This window comes from Halictus rubicundus, chromosome 1, assembly GCF_050948215.1.
Source record: "Halictus rubicundus isolate RS-2024b chromosome 1, iyHalRubi1_principal, whole genome shotgun sequence".
Classification (NCBI taxonomy): domain Eukaryota; kingdom Metazoa; phylum Arthropoda; class Insecta; order Hymenoptera; family Halictidae; genus Halictus; species Halictus rubicundus.
The window spans coordinates 5,134,702-5,154,944 of record NC_135149.1 but is presented as its reverse complement, the minus strand read 5'-3'; the positions used below and the strand labels follow the sequence as shown (position 1 = coordinate 5,154,944).

The following is a 20,243-nucleotide window of genomic DNA, read 5'->3' as shown; positions in this document are numbered from 1 at the left end:
CAGGAATGTGGTTTCAATTTGTTAGTTAGGTACGCGGACCAACCTGATGCGAAATCAGGGAGTCACTAGGATAGTTAGTAGGACTCGTAACCAGTATAGTTTAATTGATACAACCCAAGAGGTAAGATTGTACTATGTAGAAACGTTCAATTATTAGATTAGGATATTGGACAATAATTAAGGGTTTATAGATTGTATGATTTACCAAACAACACGAATATATTCTGATTTGAATGTGTGTTACAAGTGTTGGTGTCGCGATTGAATGTATAATAAAGGTAATTTACCTATGATGCTTGGTGTTGACGCACTGGCAATGCTTGATCTAAAAGCAGTTACTGAATACCGAAATAGAATTATTGGCTATCAGGATCTATTGATACGAAAGAGAACTTTAGCCTGATCTCACTGGAACTGACTCTTACGAACGTGACTCAACGTGACTCTGAACGTTGCTACGCAATTACTGACCGAAGAGGATGAAAATGAACGGGTGTATATACCCTACAAATGAGACGGGGTGTCTGTTTTAAACTAAGGTCGCATACTCGTATTTGTCGTTTCCAATGAGTTGAAGGTTTACAGCTGGATCTCTGTTTATAGAGTTAAACGAAGATTCCAGATTGACAGATTCCAGAAAAGAATGTTCTCAAGATTTCCATATTAGAAAATCATACGGTACTGTTACTGAATCAGCCGGAGCATAATCATCCCTTCTATAAATAAAGGGGTCAGTTAGGACATTTGTCGTTCTCAGGAAAGAGATTAGAAAAATTCTAATCGAAATAAACAATCATCTGTTACTTGGGTAAGCAGTATATACTAATCAAATAATAATTTCTTTAAACACGTCACATTATATTGACTCTAATGGTCATCTCTTGTAATCGATGCACAATATTTCTATTTTGCATAAAGATCCGCAGTCTAATTAGTATTCTCTGTTTCATACTTTCTAGTAATAAAAATTCTTTGTAACCGCCTTGTTTTTGAAATGTTATTGATAAGTTCCCGTTCATCTCATCTCTACGAAATTATAAATGTCATTGTCAAATTATAAATGTCACTACAGTATTATTACCATAGCTGTCGTAAAGGTTTCTACCCTAACTGTCAAAATTTCTCGTGTCAGCTGCGTCCAGCCGGAGCATAATCACCCCTTCTATAAATAAAGGGGTCAGTTGGGACGTTTTTCGTTCTCAGGAAAGAGATTAGAAAAATTCTAATCAAAATAAAAGTGGAGAAACTTCTCCATACGTAAAATTTGCGATGTTTTTCTGATTAAAACGAGTCCAAACATCCAGTAGAGCACTCGCCTTATCCGATCACTCACGTCCCACTGACCATTTCGGATAATCGATGTTCTACGATGGTATCATTTTATTCGGAAAAGGGCCACTTTTTCATGTCGATGGAAGTTTCACAAAAAAATAATTAACAACAAACAAAGTATCATTGAATTTGACTGAATATTCACTGAAGAATATCTCGGTAACTATTACTTTTTCACACTATATGCCTTAATATTTTTTTACTCAGCATTCAATACTCTTTCGAATTGCATATTTAAATATCACACATTATGATACAAAAACTCAAAGTCACTTTTACATCTCGATAAAATATCAAGACATCAAAAAACTAACGCCCACATTGCAGGTCTTATATGATAGAAAGGAACTCTTATTTGAAACTTTTTGTTATGCAACGAGTAGGATACGAGTAAAAGGTGGTACAGTTAAGTGACTTACTCTGTACGTAAGAAATTTATGCATCTAGCTAGGGATTTGTCAACAACAATCCGCCTTGCCAGGATTAAATGTACCCATCGTTTTTCGTTATGTTCATATATCTCAGCAGACCAATCACGAACCCCTTTTCCAAACATTACAAGACCTCCATGTGCCTAATTTCACGAGGCAAAAACTTGTGTCCCGAAAGGACGCGTCATCGTGCGGTTCGCATGTTTTAATCATCTTTATCGATCGCGAAGAAGACATAAGTAGGTGCCCGACTGAACGAGCCATACCGTAACGATTTGTAGTACTTGTTACGACCTCTACTGTACTTTCTATTGACCGGTTAAACCCTGCTGGAGAACAGTCCTTGAATAAATCGAGACCACTTATGATCCCGTCAGTTTTCTTCCTCTGAAGGATACCTACGGTTAATCTTCCCCGCAGTTTCCATGTCTTATATATACATATGTAACCGTTTTACGCCACTACAGGCAATTTTACTCGTTTCACGCCAGCGTAACTTCGGCAAAAACCGAAAATGGGTGAGGTCGTCAAACATCTGCCCACTAACGAATCAAGTACACAGCACTAAATGTATCATAGAATGATTCACAGGTTTTTCCTAGATGTATTATTGGTTCGCGAAAAAATTAACACTATTTGTACACCCGTAACTAAATTATTTGTGCGTAACGTTATTACTTAGCATTCGAGAAAATTACGATCCTAATTAAAAATACGAATAGAATTGGATTTTTCTTATTTCAGAAGAAAAATATTTTGCAGTGTAAGGAAACGGGATAAATGAAATTAACAAGTCATATTTAGTAGTGACTTTTATAATATAAATATATTTTTGTTACTTAAAATCAGAAATATTGTATTTTACTTCATACGGAACCAGGATAAATGAAATTAAAAGGCCATATTTTGTGAATTTATTAATTGAAACATTTGGAACAAACATAATCTGCGGAATAATCGAATCATCGAACATTACGAAATTCAAATCCTCCAATCGTTATTTTTGAAAAAGAGTTAATTATTCAGAATTAAAAAAAATTTTTGTTTAATTAATTAACCTGATCTAAAAAAGTGACCACTACCTTATAAATTTATAGTTGCTAGTGACCCTTGTGAGGCTGATGCAACTTAAAAAAAAACATTGTTAACAATAATAATTTGAAATCGTCATTGTTTCAAAGCTCTTACATCGAACAAAATTAAATTGACGCATTTGTAGCTCAAATTGATAACGATCTACGTTTAAATTAATAATCGTACTAATTTGTATTTAATTGAAACACGCACCAGTAGGATTAATAATTTCCTGTCGACGGCATAGACAACTAATACATGAATTATTGGAATGTTGAAGTTACTACAACTAATGACGGAATATCTTAATTTCTTGGAACAATCATGAATGACGGCATAAATAATCGTTTCCTTTACTGTATCTAATATTACTGTAAAAATGGTAAAAGCATATGCACTGTAATAGTTTATACAAAAGCTGGGGCCATATTTGTTAGTGAATCCGAGTATTTTCTACAGTTTATTACAATGATAAACATTATAACAATTTGGAGTATTTATAATTTCTGTTCCGGAAGAAGAATCCCCAATTACATCTACGATCAACATACTCATTAACTGCCCTTTTACTACCTCATACATAAATTACTATTAGATATATAAGAAAAAAATAAAAAATTTAGGTTTTAACAAGAGAAAGAGAGAATGAATAATAAGAATATGTGAGATAAGATAGACATGTGCAAGGTAGGGGCATTGTAAACCAAGTCCAAATTTTATGGCTGCAAGGCTGAAATAAAGATTATAATAACAATAAAATACACCATACTTTCAAATTTTAATGATTAGACTTTCGGAAATAAGATAAGAGGATGAAAATAATTATAAATCTTGATACATTTCTATTTCCATGAAATTTAAGATACCGATTCTATTTTTAAGCTGTAATGTAATATTTCTTCACTTAGTCGTCTACCATACATGTAAGTCTCACATATCTCATCATCATAATCTTCTGTTAAACTACAAAAATATTGAAACGTAAATGCGTTGATATACATGCAGTGATATACATAATTAATTGCACATACTTGAAGTCAGAATAATTTCTTTATAGATTTAACAAACGACTTCAATTTTTCTGTGAAGCTAGAGGGATTAGTTTAGTACATGGTGTGCAATGAAAATTTTGTGAAAATTGCATTTGGTCGGAATCGCAAAAAATAGTAAAGATTTTTTACGACTTTTTATGCCTTATTATCTGTAATTAAAATTTAAAAAATGTGTTTTGCTGACCCATACAAGTTCTATACATATTTAAAATTTCGTCAAAACTGGTTAATTGGTTTATGAGTAGCATATACACTTTTACGCAACAAACAAAAAACTCCAAAAAATTGACATCCTATGAAAAGTATACTTAAGTAAACAATTTTCTCTGTTCTATACCTTACTACCGCAACGTTAGCCAATATTTCTGATGCACCTTTCGTAACCATGAACAAAGGGAAGTTTCATATTCAAAATTATGCATAATTGTATAATTATCCGGAAATAAGATACAAACGCTAACGATGATAGAATTGATTAGAGAAAACTTCATCTAAAATTGTACATGTTTTAAGGAAGATAATTGCATATTTGACAAGAACTCTGTATAGGTACATAAGCAATCATTGCAAAACTGTATAAGTGTAAGAACAATCATTCTTGCTTCATAATATCGTTTACCCGGACATTGTTCTGCTTAATCATTTCGTGTAATTAAGGTTTCACTTTCACAGCTAGCTTCTTCCTGCATTAGCAATTCATATTTACCTTCCCAACGATTGTTACTCGATATCTCGTGTAATCAAAGCGATTGTCTTAATACCTACGCTAGTGTAGTATGTATAAATCAATTCTGTTATGTAAATGTTAATATTCATGTATCTACAACTGTATTATTTGATGTAAAGCAATGTGATCACCAATAACCGTGTTGCTAAAGTGTCATAGACTTTTAGAATGTTTTCTGTAAAGATTCATGGACTTCTTTTCTAAACGAGTATCGTGTTTAAAAGTGCATCGTAGGCTTAACCTTCTAACTACGCGATTTTTCAATCATAAACTGTTTCCAAGATTTTATGAAAGACGAGTAAAATGATAAAAATTCCATAATCAACACGAATATAACATAGTGTATACTAATACAAGGTGTCCCAAAAATGGTGTACTTCAAACACACAAAATCAAAGTGGTAGAAGGAGAAATTAGAGTGGGGGAACAAATCTTGATCTGGCGACTTTGCGCTGACGCCACACTTTGCTGTAGCCGCGCCTTGATTTGTTCGCGTTTTTCGTTAATAACTCCTTAACAAAGCCACGGAGACCATTTTCGCAAACGAAAAGGTTTCTTCAAATGACCTCGGGAATTATCTCTTTCAAGGAAATACAGCATTTTTGGGACACCCTGTATACAGGTACTATAAGCCATTGAAATGGACGAGATATTCGTTGAATTAAGAAGGAAATGAACAATTTTAGGATAGTAATAGCAAACATAAATGACGGATTAACTCGTCGACCCCAGTCAAAAGGTTCAGTAGTCATAACATTTCATGCGACGCAAAACCACTGCAAAAAAGATATTACGTACAAGTTGTACAGCATAAATATACAGGGCGTCCCAATGTTGACGCTGCAACCATGGACAGGGTGATTTCACATAAGAAAATAAGTGAAAAAAACCCAGTAAAATTTTTCAATTCGAAGCTTTGTTTTCGTCAAAATTTACTTTGAAAATCAGTCAAAGTTCACGTGCCTAGAATTTGTACAAAGTAGAACCGGTAGGTCGTAAACAGTAGGTACGAATGACACGTCAGACGACACGTCCTATTCGATGACACGCGTGTTCACAGAACCTCCAAACTCGATTTTCTCAAAAACGGGGCGTCAAATAAAAAAGATTCCATATTTTCGACATATTTTTGACACGCCACATATATTCCGGTATCAATTTTTCAGGAAAAAAAACGATCCCGTAATCGGACCTCTAAAATTAAGCAATGACAAGAAAAAATAAAAGTTTGTATTACACTCGGTTCTCATATTAATTCGCGAGCGAATACACGAAGCTTGTACAGTAGAACCTCGATAACTCGAAAACCTCTATAAGGATGAATGCGGACGAAACAGCTTTATTCTATAAATGCCTTTTGGATAAAAGTACGATGTTACGGAAACATGTCACAGAGGTAAATGCAGCAAAGAAAGAATTACAATTTTGCTAGCAGTGAATATGTCAGGGACAGAAAAACTTTAACCATTATTTATTGGCAAATAAAAAAACCGCGATGTTTTGCGAGTTGTAAATCGTTTCTACTGGATTATGCTGCGAATTAAAAGGCATGGATGACCTCCGAATTATTTTCAATTGAATTTTTACCACTTAACACCACTTCAAAATAGCACCTTTTGGATCAAGGAATCATTAAAACCTTCAAAATTCCTGACAGCAGTGATGGGTACGGTAGAGGGCCCTCAAACGGCTGGCGATGGGCGGAGCTAACCCCCCACTGCCGCCATGGGCGAAGGAGAAGGGGTGCCGTGTAGTGCTCGCCGCCACCCGTTAGCTCAGGGAGGTCACCGTGGTGGAATTAGTGGGTATACCTTCGGGGAATTGGTAATGAACGATTACCACCCCGATACAAAAAAGGAGCCCCTCAAATGTCTGCTTCTCGCTTCGCTGATGCCTCGCGTCTTCGTCGCTCCACGATAACGGTACTTAAAGGGTCGAAGGGGGCAGAGTGCGCTATAGTAGGAATGGGCTTGCCTCAATTGAGACAAAAATTATATCGAATATGGAAGAAGGGGAAACCACCACTTTACTACAGACCATGAGAATGACAGACAAGTCATGGAGGACGATAACAAAACAAACAATTAACAATTGCTTCAAAACATGTGGGTTTAACTTACAAGCAGACGAAAATGTCGAAGAAGAAATAGAACTTGTTACAAGCCACGATATGGTAGCCGATGTTATTACATTTTGGAATCAAGTTTCATCACAGTATAGTATCGGTAACGTAAGTTTCGAAGATTTTGTGGAATGCGATAATAGACTTATAACTACGGGATCATTAAATGATTTAGAAATTGTTGAATCCATCACTCAAGATAAATTAGACGAAGACATAATTGAAGATCAAGATGATGGAGAATCCTTTTGTAACCGACCAAGCTGAAGCCAGAGCAGCAGTCGATGCAATTACGAAATTTCGTTGAATGATTTCAGAATATTGAGGAAAATGTTTTCTCTGCATTATTCACAATTGAAAATACTATTAATTTACAATACACTAAAAGGCTAGCACAAAGCAAAATCACTGACTTTTTAATAATAAAGAGCGAGGAAATGTGTCTTGTAATTATTTTCATATATGCACACTTTTAAAATTCAAAATCTTTCTTTACACCTTCGCAAGTTGAAACATTCATCGTAGTATAAAAGCCTCTATAAGTCGAATTTTCGTTTTTTAAATCTCTCTTAATCGAAGATTTTTTCCCTTTCCTTCAAGTTCGGGTTATCGAGGTTCCACTGTAGATGAAAAACATTGCGAGGAATAAACGTATACTAAGTAAATCCAAGTTTTCTGTACTTACTAGGAGTAGACCCGAACGTCCTGTTGATCAAGGCGGAAGTACCGAGACCGCATTATTCTTCTTATCTGCCTCGCTCTTCAACTTCGTTCTCGCTTACGGCCACGTTAGAAGTAGCCTTTCGAAGTCTTACCGGCTACGCTTGCCCACAGTTGTTCTCTTTCTTCCTTTCTGGCCAGGTTCCCTTCGCCCCTTCCTCTTTCTTGTCCTGGCTGAAAGAGCGCCCGTGTACTCGTGTTCCCCTCTCCTTCGCGTCCTCTCTCGCTCTCTCTCTCTCTCTCTCTCTCTCTCTCGCACTCCCTCTTTCTCTCGTTCAGTCAGCTATCCCTATTCTCCTTTCACTCTGCCTTCCTCTTGATTACGCGAGTTCGGAACACTACACCCGCGGGCCACAATACTGGGTACCCATAACGACCAACGACGCGTTCTCTCGATACTCGCGCGGATACCGGCTCCCTTCCAGATCTACGAAAATATTATTCCCTTAATGCGGTTGCAGTCATGGATCCATTGATTCACGACCGAACCTCCTTTTGTCATGCTCGTTTGCATCCATTAACTCGCAACCGGCTACGATCAATTTCACGATCGAGATGCGAACATGAGAACTTCGAAGTAATAAAATATTTTACGTTCATACACCCTCGACCAACTGGACACTTGAATTTTTGCTAAAAATTGCTAACATTTATGCTGTTACGACTTCGTGAAAGAAAATGTTACAACATCTCACCTAAGCTCATTGTAAAAAGTGAAACACCTACTTCCAGAATCTCTCCTTAGTTTCTCTGTTAAAGTGTTTGTGCATTGTGTACCATGGGGTAGAAAGAGCATAGGTCTGGGTCTTCGTCGAACATTTTGCAGATTCAAACGTCTCTACTAGGAAGTAGGATTGAATCATTTTTATTATGTCTGAGTTGTCCATAGATTTGAAGATTGGAGTGAAAGTCGTTAATATTTTTTAGCCGTTCTATTAAATTTTGAAAAATATAGGATATATCTGAGATTTGCCATGTTGGAGATGCGCGGTCAAACACGTCCATAGCTCACTGGACACTTTATAAAATTGTTAAATTTTTAATGGTTATAATCTATAGTATAAATAGCACAATATGAAGACAATATCGTCAATACATTTGTAAATTATTGAAATATTAGTGAACGAAGTAAAACCATCACAAGATGATTGTGAGGGTAAAGCAGACGCACCAAAATATAAATTCAAAATATCATTCACAAAGTTAATATTTTAAGTTTCTATACAGGTGTGCTCAGTGTCGCCTAATGAGGGGAGGGAGCATGAATTGAGGGGAAAAAGTTACCCTCTCTCTGCCAGTACCAGAGTATGCACAACAGAGACGAAACGCGTCACCTGATCGGGTTGTGGTGGAAGCGTGGGAAATAGCGCGGTAGAAGGGGAAGTTAAAGTGGGGGCACTAGTCTTGATCGGGCGTCACTGCGTGTGCTATCATTTCGACTCGCTAGATTTTCGCGGAAATGATTTTTTTGTCAAATAAAACTAAACAGATTGGTAAAATCAAATTGGATTTTACTTATATGACATTAAACGTGTCCAGAAATGGTGTATAGAAACAAATCTCAGTTGTGTGACGAACAAGCTGATTTCGGCTTCTTCGATATTTATAAATTTATTTAAAACATTTAAAAACCACGTTGAAAGCGCACTAATCCTTTATCAGACATCATGATATACACTGAGATCGTATACTTGATATATACAGTACTAAGCTTAAGTATTTGTTCTTCGTTTGCGAAGCTATACATTATAAATTATTTAATGATTTAATGGAAGCAGTCGTATGGCGGTAAGTGGCCAGATAAAGGTAATTATTGAAATGGTCAATCAAAACGATGTTAAGAAAATTACAGTTATTAAGGGGCATTAAAATGTTATCGGAACTTTTGTTGATGATATTCTAATCTATTAATATATTGTTTTCCTCAATAGTTTACTACCCTTAAAATGTTTCAAACATACCTTGCGTGTAATTACTTCCTCTAGGAAACAAAATAAGTTACATTTGAAACGCTACTCAAATAATAAATAAACAATTCAGTGAGTTAGTTGTGTTCATAATTTAAAATTTGTTTTGCACACATTTTTCTATATTCTTACGAAAAGGGAAAGAAGTTTGAAAAGAAATAGAAGAAAAACCACTGTAGAAACATAATATTTCGTTCAATGAATCTCGGAAGAATAAATATTTCCTCAAGGTACCGTGGCACTTCAATTCACATTGCCATCGCTAGCAATCAATATCGTTTGTCTATAGTCGTTCGAACCCGTCATCTAATTATTCATGTGTGTGTGTGTGTGTGTTCCTAGAAAAAAATGTCGATGACTCCGAGGCTTCCTGAAGTATGCTCTTGTGAGAATTTTTTTATCGTTCTCTTTGTAGAGAATAGTATAATCGTTCTAGTTTCTGATTAATGGAAACTTCATCTTTTTCAACTAAGTTTAATCTCATATGTATATTAGGCTCAACATTAATAAATTTATATTTTATAAATTCTTTGTTTATTTATATTTCTAAAATTCCCATAGGACTTTATAACAACATCGTTCAGACAAAAAAATTACGTATTATGTATGTCTAAATTTATAAATTAGAAGAAAAATGCACGAAGAACAACAAATTTATACGCATACAAGTCACGAAAATACAAAAATTATGTACATATAAACGAACATGAAACACAGTCATCATATTAATTTATGTGCGAATATTAAATTATGAAACTTCAACTATATGATATAATATCTGTGGTCGCTAATGACCTAGTTGTTGATGCGACCTGTATAAATAAATAAATTAAAAAAAAAAAAAAAAAAAAAAAAAACTAAAATTGGGACATCCAGTAATTCTACATTTATTACGAAAAAGTGTATACGTATTATTATTATTTAAATCATATTACATAGCAAGTTTCCTACTGATTCGAAGAATGTTCTTCTGACATAAACTTTTGTCAATAATTGTAATTATTTACGCTTGCTGAATTGAAAATATTTGACCAGAAAGGATTCTAATAATTTTGCCAGTAGTATATGATTTAAATGGTGTTATTGTAATATTACTACTAAATTAATTGTTTGTTCGTATCATTATTCAAGAATGAAAATAGTGTGAATATATATATATATATATATATATATATATATATAAATATTGACAATTTACTTACAAAAATGAGTCGTCAAAGATGTTTTTAAAAATTCTTTATATTTTGAAGGTAATCGATTTCCGTTTCTAAAATGCATGTAAAATACAATGATACGTAAAATTCAATGATGAAACGAAGAGTAACGCGTCTGGTACATAATCTGGTGGTACATGTTTCTGGGTTGATACATTTCGGTGGGTGTGACGATTAGTGATGAGTAATCGATAGTTAATTAGTTCTGCTGAGAAAATATGTAGATAGCAGTATCCTCCCCCATTTTTCGATTCGTGTAATGTAAAAGGTAGAGATTCTATTAAAGCAAGGACAAAATGAAAGTATTTTTATTTATAATTTTGTCAATTTGCTACAAACAATGGTTAATAATAAATTAATAAGTCAGAAGGTACAGTACAGAGTGCAAGTAACATAAATGTTTGATACAAAAAATTGCGTACCATTAGAAAATTGATTAGATTTTTAAGTTGGAAGAACCATAATTTTAACAACAGTACTTTAATACGTCGACGCTGTGAGAAGTTTCTGACAAAATGAAAAATGTTAATGCACTAAAGCAATTGACATCTTCAATCGAAGGAAATGTTGCTAAACATAAACAATCAAGATAAGATAGTTTACTTAAGAAACATTCCATTCTAAAGAAACGTTTAATTGATTAATCTGCTACTTACAGAAAACTAATTATGACGTATCAAGAAATATTCGTCATAATAATTTATCAGCTTATCAGATTACTTGATACGTCCGACATATCAGGCGGATTACATCGCGTTCAAGTGAATTTCCCGGTCTTAACGCATTCACAATCACAACTGCAGCGACTAATTACGCTCATTAGTTATCTCACTTTCTCAGGGCATTGTCTTAGAGCATATACCTTCTGCCTTATTGAATAGTTAGCGATAATTAAATGGCTCGAACAGTATTTTACTCCACAAATAATTATGTCTACATTGTGCATGCGAGAGGCACAAATCTCTAATCTAATCTACAGCGCAAAATTTAATATTACATGCGCGTGCACTAAATTGCTAATCGGCTGACTTTTGGGACACAATTGCTAAACTGTACATGCTCATGCATATAATTTGTGCGAACTGATTTATGGCGAGTGGAATTAAGCAGAATTCTATTCCACTAAACGATTTAGTCGACTACCAAAGCTTTTGCTAAAGCTAACATAATTAAGATCAAATAGTTTACTCCATAAATAATAACAGAATTATGCGTTTTATTCATTTATTACATTCGCCGTTTAATAATTGCAAGTACAGTGAGAAAGAGATAGGCAATCAATCAGCCAAAGGATTTACTGCAAAATAATTTATTTTGGACCTGAATTTTACATTTAATCGAACTGCGTTTGTGTCGATACAGGCTGCACAATACCTATTTAAATAACAATTTTTATATTATTATTTTCATTTCCTTCTTTGACGGATTAAACTTCGAATTTAACGAATGCGTAATTTTTCAATTTATTTTACATGCAAAATGCAATCTTAAAAAATGTTACAAATCTCCAACTGACAATACTTTCAATCATTTTAAACAATTTCCGTATCTGACATTCATGCATCTTTCATTTGTCACAATTAAAAAACTGATAATAACTGATAATTTTTATAAAAAAGGAATACAAATTAAAAGTAATCAAATATACATGTTTAAGAATAAAACGGTCATTTGTTACTTAATATTCTGTTTAATTAAAATTAATAAATTGAGGACTATATACATATACAGAATAATTTATCAACCTACAATCGATTAATCAAGTTCCAACGTTTCTGCACAATAATATACCATGAAGAATCTTAATTATCGTTACTAAATATTCGGGAATAGTTACAGTCATTTTTGTATAGTACATTTTTTAAATAACATTTAAAATATTATTTCAAATGAAATGTTATTTTATTTTACAATTACTTCCATGCCCCGTGATCACTTTTAAAATCACATTACTTGAAATATTATATCAAACAACATGTCATTGTATCTTATAATTATTTGAAATAATTATTGTAGGTAATTGTGGTAACCGGATTATCAGGTTTGAGTCCAGCTTTCGAATTATTATTTGACAAACTTGAGATTAAAAAATACTAAATCAAGTAAGAGTATTGAAAATAACGGTGCGAAAGAAATTATTTCAAATATTTATTTCTAGACAGTGGGTTTTATGCATTTATAAGAAAAGTGAGTAGGTGCGATTGAAAACAGTGAAAATATTAAAAGAATTTAAAAATACTGTTATATTTTTTCAACTTATTAAACATATTAAGAAAGAAAATAAATAATTATTTCACTCCACTTTGTTGCAATCCAGGTGGAAAATTTTATTTTGCATGAAGCTCCGCTGTCTAATTATTTCTTATTTTCATTTCAAATAGAATTTGCTCAGATAGGTTTCAGTGTCATACGCTTTTCAATCAACAATTGCAGGAGTGGTACTGACATAGTGTAAGGGACCAGATTACTGTGGGGGTACCAATTACTGAGCCTATATTAATTACACATATTTTTAAAGCATAATGGATATGTGAAAAAGATATATTACATTTTTTTCATTATCGTTTTCATTATCTCTATAAAAATAAGTATAATTAATATAGACACAGTACATACTTGGTACCCCCACAGAAATTGTTACCCTAGTCTTTATTTCCTTACACAATATTTTGTCCGATTTACAGAATGTAACATCTTGAATATTACCATTGACAACAACAATGAATACAAAAAATGGGCAATCTGTGTTCGTAATAGTAAAAATAATATCTATGATCATCAGCTGTTCTCCCACTGATAAAAAATATTACTTTCGTTCGTACATATGTACGCGATCATCATAATTTCCAGCAAACATTGTTACAAGTACATCGCGGATTGCGAGGGCGGGAATATTGAAAGTAGTTCGGCAAACATGAGCTTAATTATTGGAGAAATTCGTCGCAGCAGTCGGCTGAATTGAACGGAATTGCACGGCTGATTGTCAATCGTACTCGTCTGAGTAACCAAGCGTTGAATTTCAAACTAACAACTCCCTATAGAAGGAAGTAGCATCGTTCAGATTCTCGCTAGCAGTATAAACTACCATTTTAATACGATCAACACTTTTTCTCTGCTCCCTTTACTTTTCTCGTAATATAGAGTAAGGACCCAATTACTGTGGGGGGAGGGGGTGCCAACTACTGTGCCTATACGTATTAATTATACTTATCTTTAAAGCATAATAAATAGGTATTAAAAAAACAGATATTCAATTTTTTACATTAAAATGAATTAATATATATGTTGTATATCTCTTTTGTAATGTTCATTATGCTTCAAAAATAAGTATAATTAATATAGACACAGTAATCGGCACCCCCACAGTAATTGAGTCCCTTATCCTAGTTTTAAACAAGTTCGACGACGCCATTCTATTACCGGTGAAAATACAAAACCAAACTTAGCAATTAATCATTTCACAACACAATCTTGTTCGACAATATTAACAATAACACAATATTACGTTAGCGTATAATGAAGCATTAACGTGAAAACAATAAGCAAAGTGGAGCATCGTTATCCACAAAGATGGAATAAATTAAAAAAGGAGAAGAAAGAATGGGGAAATGGTAGAAAACATGAATAAACACAAAACGTTGAACAGCAAATTTTTTAAATAAAAGTGTAATAGAATACAACGCTGAAATAACGTTAGTAATTATTAGACTGCGGATTTTATGTCATCACAAAAAAGAGGGTGCAATTTCAAACAGTAAACATATTTGAAGAGTTTAAAGATACCGTTAGGGTAAGGGACTCAATTACTGTGCGTATATTAATTATACTTATTTTTAAAGCTCTTTTTAAATATAAATTACGCTTCGAAAATAAGCGTAATTAATATAGGCACAGAAATTGGTACCCATGCAGTAATTGGATCCCTTATTCCATATTATTTTAAACCTACTGAACATATTAAGAAAGAAATTCAATTTTTATTCGATCCCAGTTTGTTGCAATTCAGGACGAAAGTGTTTATTTTGCATAAAGATCCGCAGTCCGATAATTCTAAAGATTATTAATGTCCATAAACTTACGTTTCTCGTGCGACTAATGACATATGGCTTAAGCACCGTTTAACAGCGATTGAACTAACACTTCGATACATATACTTTTTGTTTTCGACAATAATGCGTAACAATCGAACATTTCATTTCGAACCAGTTCGGTGGCTTTCATCGTGAAGAAATAATTTTTCAGTAATTTCTTCTGTTCCGTGTCAAACAACACGACAAATCACCATACCGAACGTGCCGAACAATAACAAATTCCATCGGTGACTAGTTTCGTACCGATAATAAAGAAAACAGAGTTCGCATCGCGACAGTGAAAATGACCGGAAGAGGAAAAAAAACAACGTCCGCAATCGTATTCGAATTGCACAATGATTTTTCACAACTTGGGAAACGTTCGCTCCTGCGAAAACTGGAAGGATGCTAACCTTCGAATAATCGTGAGCGATGAATGCAAACGAATAAATTGCCGATGCACTTTCGATGGGTTTTCGCCGGATGTGTCACTTATTTCCCGACTGTCATGCACACCCGCTGAATGGATTTCGAGTTCGCGGAAATATTCGGATTCGTTGCTCCGAAAACACGGATAAATACCACCACTAATAACGATAACACGCACTGAACGACGCTCGGCGCGAGACTGACGACGCGAACGGTGCACGTAAGCGTGCTGTTTCGGAGCGTCTCGACGTTTACCAATCAGTACCGCGGATTCTTGCGTAGCTACGCGTCCGCGCACGCGCGTTTACACTCGAGTCAGGCCCGTCCGCCGATTGCAGAGTCGGTGACAACTTATTCGGACAATAAATCACATCGGAGAATAGTCTCTAGGTGTTTCGCGGTAACATTGTTTCCATGGAACAATATTACGGATCATTTCCTATATGTTTTACACTCGGATAACGAACCTTTTGAACAACTACATACAGGGCCGCCCTTAGCGCTGGGCAAACGTGGCATTTGCCTCGAGCCCCGCATCTAAGAGATCCTGCACTTATTCTTAGTTACTACCAGATTTGATAAAAAAGAAATAAATTGTAATGGACGAGGCATCAGCAACGAGGCATTATTTTACTGTTTTAACGTACTCACGTGGTTTCATTATTTTTGTAGTAAATGTAAGTTAGATATTGCATGAACAGTGTTGGGACGCGCTGTAAAATGCAATTTAAATAATATAGGATTTTAAAAACATTCCACTTGAAACAGAAAACATTAAAGTTTAAAATAGTCAGAGCAAGTAAACGAGAACGCTTTTATACATATGAAGCGGAAGATACAAGTTCACATAATCCCGAAACTATTTTTTTTTCAGAGAATACTTTCTGGCTTTTGTTGATCTAGGAATACTTTTCCATTGAAGAAGCATTCAGAGAAATTGAGCATCATTCTGCAACATTCGGATTTTTATACTTTAACTGAATATTTGTTAAGACTATGTTAAATTTTCTATTGTTCGAGTCCAAAAGGAAATAATAATAAAATAATAATTTTTGCTATTTTTAAAAAATTAATATTTTTATAACAAGATTGTATATAACAAGAACAATTAATTCAATAAATATCTGTTAATTTAAAAGGAATTTCTCTCTTATTTAGTTTCATATTACATGAAATACCAGTTGTCAAATAACGAGGATTCGTTACTCTGCGCATGAGGCAAAAAGTCCATTTTGATTTGACAAATATTTTGTGCTATAACTTAACAATAAATAACAGATAACTTATCGTAGTTATATACAATATGTGTAAAAATCATGTATTTTCAATTATTTAAATAAATTGCGTCACAACAAATAAAGGATAAAATAATATATAATCGATTGAATAAATAATAAAAGTTAAAACAATTTATTACTGTAATACTACTAAATGACTAGATTATGACGACTATAGGAGGATGTTACTCTGAATAGTCAAGTAGTTAGGATTGAATTTTTAACAAAAATTGGTAAAATAAGTAGAGTTAGTTATTCTTTCATAGGTTTAAGTTTTGTATTTACAAATTAAGATTTTGTTTCGTTTCAGTTTTTATTATAATTACGAACATTCAATCGCAACATGTATCTTTAAAACTTTAAAAAATGTTCGCATATGACTCAATAGGGAACACAGGCCAAAAACTAATTTTGTCCATTTTACCTCATAACTACCCTCCCGGTTAATATATAGGGTTCAAATTTTACACAACGTGGTTGTTCTTCATGCCCTATCGATTGACTCATAGACAGTTTAATTTGTTCCAAGTGCATTTTTTACTATCTTATCCGGCTATATTCTTTCTAGAAAAATTTGATTTGACTGAAACTGGTTTGTAAAAGGGTGAATTTGATTTGCAAAAATGTGAATATGATCTGTAAAATCTGTGAATTTGGAGCGTAAAACCTGCATATTGGTGAAGAATAAACATCTTCAATATTATGTTAACTCATTTGGTATATATAGTTTAGCACTTATTAATAAAAGTGTACTTTCAATTCAAGGCAGTATTGTGCTAATTTAATTATTGTGCCCACATGTATTTTCTGTGTGGTCATGTGCATGTGATTTACCGATCAGCTGATTAGAGTTTGAACAAACGCGCACCGACAGCGGTACTATCAATTCCAACTGTTAATATATCTCCATAACGAAACCTTACTTGCAAACTGGTACAGTGTATGTGTGTTCCATCCTTGTCAAGGGGAGTGCTAAACATCTCTCCTTTCATATTACACTGCAAACTGGTACAGAACTTTTCAATTTATGTGTGCGAACGGAATGTACATAATTCTCTGGGCTCCATGTTTAATTATAAAGTTATACGATATATACGAAACAATACAAGTTTCAAAGTGCATAGGAGAGGAATAATTTGATGATACAGTGTTTACTCGATATATGTAAAAAACACGGGTCTAGCCAGGGATATACATCGGCTAGGACATACCATTGTTTGATCTACGTCGGCAGTAGAAAAGGACATATAAGGTAAGTAACTCTTGTAGGTGTGAATTTTGTATTCACAAGAACGTACAACCTTTCAAAACTGAACTAACTCGAATATTTATAACTTATTCCTATATTGCGTAATACATATGTATGTCAAAAATGAAGAAAATTAACTTTCTCGTTGGAGCGCATTTTGCCCACAGCACGGTATATTTGAACACAGTCAGTATAATTAAAACAAACGCCAAGGGTGTAATGAGCACGCCTCAATCATGTTGAGATAACAATCACGTTGACAATAACTAATTTATATTTCCAATAGATAATATTGTTTGAATTAAATACTCTTCTTTTTTATCTTCACCTTATCCGCTTTTCATTTTCTTAAGAATACGTTAAGTAATTTGGAGTACCTACTGCTTTTTGTAAATTGCAACGAATTGAAACGATTTCTAATATAATAATTTCGGATAAAATGGCCCTACAGATGAAATAAAATATATATGATTATTTTTTTCTTTCATCTTGATATTATAATTTCACGTGGATTTCCTTTTACGAATATCTATATTGTAAGAGCCCATTAAATTTTGTAATGTTCTGATGTTTTTAAAAAATGTGTAGACGTGTTCTGCAAAGGATCACGGGAAAGCTGTTCCTTATCTCTTAATAATCGTGTCAAAGTATACATTTAGACGGGATGGATCTATAAGACTTCCAAAAGTTCGCAAATGTTAGAAACTTCTATAAGTATAAGAGAGGACTAGAAAAACTTCAGTTTTATAACATAAAAATATATAATAATACATACTTAAATATAATGATACTTTGAAATGTCGAAATCATATTATTTATTTTGAAATACGCATAAATTGCTGTATTTTTTTTTTAAATAAGTACACATAAACGAATAATAAAAACTTGGAATTGAATGTTTTTCTTCCAATTTGCTGCGTGCCACTGTACCGTAAGACAAACTATACCCGTATTGTTATTTTAGAGTTCTGCTACAACTCTTTGTGAAAGTATTCATAAGTCTGCGGTTACATAAGATTCATGTTTTACAGCTAGTTTGAATTGTCAAATATTCTGGCACCATTTGTCAAGAATGCGTTACAATATTGCTGTAAGACCTTTTGATAAGACTAGTACGATTTAGTTAAGGTATGCTATACTATACCTACATCGAGTCAAAGATTATTAATATAATTAATTACAAACATAATTTAATTCTAGTCATCATTAGATAATCTTTTATTATGATTATCTAGATTAGTAATAATCTAGAAAGGGCGCATCCTAACCTATTCAAATGATCTTGATATATATTGTCAAGGTCATCATTCTGATGAACTTCTTCCTATACATACAGTTATAGTATAGGGGAAAGTTGTTCAGAATCACACACCAAATAACATATTCGAAGCTCATCAGAATCGAATTTTGGTTAGGTCTGGGTTAGGTCTTGGTTAGGTGTGGGTTAAGTTTTTGGAGTGGGGGTGCAGAGGGAGGAGCGAAGACCGTGAGGGTTAAATTTGGTCATTGGATAGAGGTGGAGTTCGCTATAGTAATTCCAATAGTCTTTTGCGAATATCTAAAAAACTTAAATTGCACCGATTCATTTCTACCATAAAATCATAAAATTCGCAGTCTAGTGATTATCGAACAACATGTATAGTATTGGTGGTTGTGTACACACGTATAGGAGGCATATTTTTCTCTGAAGCGTCTGTGTCTCTATAATAAAACGTAAAAATCCATTGCATTGCTACCGTTTGGCACGGTCCACGGGTTTCCTCGTTACGAGGCGTGAACGCGAAAATTGTGCTTCCCCAACAGTGAACGAATTACAGTAATAACGAGCATTGATTAACTTAAAACCCTTTCGCTGCGAATTCAAGAACACAGAGGCATTTCTGTGTAAAAACGTTCCGGTTTGGTTTTGTGATGACTAGAACTCCTTTCGCGAAAGTTACTATAATTGTAACCTTACAAAAATAACACTGTGCAACACCAAATTTATTTTGCAATACCCGCTGGGCGATTCTTATAGACTTTGCAATTCTAAAACCAAATCCGAAAGCATAATTGCTCTATCACGCAACGTTTCCGAAAAACATTGGTTTTTGTAAAAATGCATGATTTTGATAAAAAATGACGTGTTACGCAAAAACTAAACATGCGAGAAAGTTCAGGTTTGAGTCAAAAGATAGAGGGGACTCCTCATATATTGAACTATATTTTTATGTACTTCCTAATAGTTGTAAATGGTTGTTTTGAAGAAGAGCCGACGCGGGTATTTTATACGCTATATTCTCGTATTTATGTGAAAAATACTTTATCTAGGAATAATTTACTTATTTCTGGTGTAAACAAATTTAAAAATGTTTCCGCCTTGCTTAACGTTTGTACATGGTATCCCGATTTTCAATAATAAGTGTCCAACTGTAATCTTTAGTCTCTACACATTTGAGTGGAACCAACGTCGACTACGCATAGCGACGGCCCTGGCGAGTCGAGAAAAGGCCATCATGTCATTTTTTATCAAAATCATGCATTTTTACAAAAACCAATATTTTTCGAAAACGTTGCGTGATAGTGCAATTCTGCTTTCG

General features: G+C 33.7%; 1 protein-coding gene, 1 long non-coding RNA gene and 1 other non-coding gene across 8 annotated transcripts in view; all 3 read right to left on the bottom strand.

The window, feature by feature from the left end:
• Positions 1 to 15,383, bottom strand: part of LOC143353336 (uncharacterized) — a 171,482-nt gene extending 156,099 nt beyond the window's left edge. For 2 of the 6 annotated variants that reach the window (XM_076786615.1, XM_076786624.1), the window contains exons 1-2: positions 15,123 to 15,383; positions 7,424 to 7,885 (exon numbers count right to left, since the gene is read on the bottom strand). The gene's annotated coding sequence lies outside the window, so the exon portion shown is untranslated. The other 4 variants (XM_076786580.1, XM_076786605.1, XM_076786587.1 and 1 more) reach the window with 3 other exon arrangements.
• The window catches only part of LOC143353625 (uncharacterized), a 180,710-nt gene extending 160,870 nt beyond the window's left edge, over positions 1 to 19,840 (bottom strand). Inside the window, exon 1 of the long non-coding RNA XR_013082187.1 lies at positions 19,662 to 19,840. This is a non-coding gene — a long non-coding RNA (uncharacterized LOC143353625). The remainder of the gene's footprint in view (positions 1 to 19,661) is intronic.
• On the bottom strand, positions 17,330 to 17,414 carry LOC143361827 (U6atac minor spliceosomal RNA). The gene has a single exon (XR_013083534.1). It is a non-coding gene; the product is annotated as a U6atac minor spliceosomal RNA (small nuclear RNA).
• Positions 19,841 to 20,243: the final 403 nt, after the last annotated feature.